Source organism: Austrofundulus limnaeus, unplaced genomic scaffold, assembly GCF_001266775.1.
Source record: "Austrofundulus limnaeus strain Quisiro unplaced genomic scaffold, Austrofundulus_limnaeus-1.0 Scaffold363, whole genome shotgun sequence".
Classification (NCBI taxonomy): Eukaryota; Metazoa; Chordata; class Actinopteri; order Cyprinodontiformes; family Rivulidae; genus Austrofundulus; species Austrofundulus limnaeus.
In genome coordinates this window covers 122,413-124,248 of record NW_013952765.1, presented here as the reverse complement: position 1 = coordinate 124,248, position 1,836 = coordinate 122,413, and the positions used below count along the sequence as shown (strand labels likewise).

At 34.6% G+C, this 1,836-nt stretch overlaps 1 protein-coding gene across 2 annotated transcripts in view; it reads left to right on the top strand.

Annotated features, from left to right (window-relative positions):
- pparab (peroxisome proliferator-activated receptor alpha b) overlaps positions 1-1,836 on the top strand; it is a 64,922-nt gene that overhangs the window by 40,078 nt on the left and 23,008 nt on the right. The gene's annotated exons all lie outside the window — the stretch shown is intronic.

Below are 1,836 nucleotides of genomic sequence, written 5' to 3'. Positions count from 1 at the left end.
GTTTACATCCATCGCTGCCATGTTTGTAATCGATCAGTCGAGTCGATCATCAGATATTGTCCAAGATTAACCTTCAGGGTGGATATAGCTCGCTAGCAGCCTCGCACCGAGGACCTATCCACGTCATCATTTACCCAGAATGCTTTGCGTGTAAATAAAATGGCTCCGTCTATGTTAAAATATATTTTAAAAATTTACAAAACTAAACATCCTACAGTATTTTTACAGTCTTTATTTTACAGTTAAAATAAATGTTTATCAAATAAAGTCTAATGTAATTAATCGGGGATCCCTTTAAGGCAACTCAATTCCAGATAGCCGTCAAAGCTAAATAGACTGTAGCAAACACAAAATGTCTATAACTGGTGTGGTATTAGCTGGGCATCAACACAATCATACTGTATATACCCCAAGTTCTAACAAATCACATGACATCTTTGTTTTAATTGTGGGCATGCAATGCAATGGGAACTATTTATTTAGTGAGCAATGCTAGTTTCATCCAGTATGTTCTGGAAAAATATCGGCTGTGTCTCAATTGATGGGCTGCATGCTCATGAGTGCACATTTGTCGGCCGCATAACGTCACTGCCCCGCACCGAGTGCTGTCCCAATTCGAAGGCTCCTCCTCAGGCGACCGAGGAATGCAGCCCACAAAGTCTCATAATTCCAAGATGAATCTGAGTATCTTTCCTGGCCGAGGATATCCCAGGATTCAATGCGCCAACTGCAAACAAACAGAGAAACAAAGACGATGGAGTTTATGTTTTTTTACTAAGTCATCATAGTTTGGAAATTCATCACGGACCGAAGAATTCGTTTTTAAATGTAAGTTTGGCAACTTAGCTGATAAAATTTATGCTGCAAAAACATTGATTTAAACAAAATGGAACTACAAGTACTGATACTGGAGCTAAACCTTTAAATATTAATGTTTTATTTATTTATTTACGTGTAACGTTTTGATTGTGAAGTTAATCTTAGTGAAAAGACATGCCAATGCATTTTAGGTCTGATATGAAGCCGATCTTCTTCGTAACAGGGTAGCACGTGGTCACGCAAACTTGCATCAAGCGAAGGCTTGACCATTTCATTTCACAGCAGGTTTAAGCAGCCTACCCAGACTGGGAAGGACGTGGTCCATGTGGCCCCGCTGGTACTCATGAGGAGGCAGTCCATGAACTGAGACACAGCCAATGAATGAGGTTTGAGGAACCATTCACGCTGAGCTGCAGGAAAAAAATAATGTTGGTATTTTGAGATATAATTACACCGAAAAAACAAACTTATGGGTGTAGTAACATTTATTTAAATATTCTTTTAAATTTGACAAAAAAATCTAAATCTCCAAACTACTAAAATGTTCTAAATCAACAATACGCATTATATTTAGTGCTGTACCAAACAATTATTTTCTAATCGATTAATCTAACGATTATTTTTTCGATTAATCGATTATTCTAACAACAAATCTAAAAGTTATTCTGATGTGAGTGCACTGGATATTTAAAATGTTTTCATCAAATTAACAAGAACAGTTCTTTAATATTGTAATATTTTCTGTAATAGTTTTTTCATGGACACAAAATATGACCTCTAGAGTCAATTCTTTAACAAAAAAGCTTAAAAGATTTAACATCAACATAAAATCTCAACCAAAGTATATAAAATTCAACTAAAAGAAATATAGTGTAAGATGTTAACAATCTAACAAATGAACTAAATCATGTAAAGTTCAAGTCACTCTGGAAAAACTATAATAAACATTTATTTATTATTTTTTATTTAACATATTTCTCAATATATAAAAAATAACAAATATCAAGACAACATCCA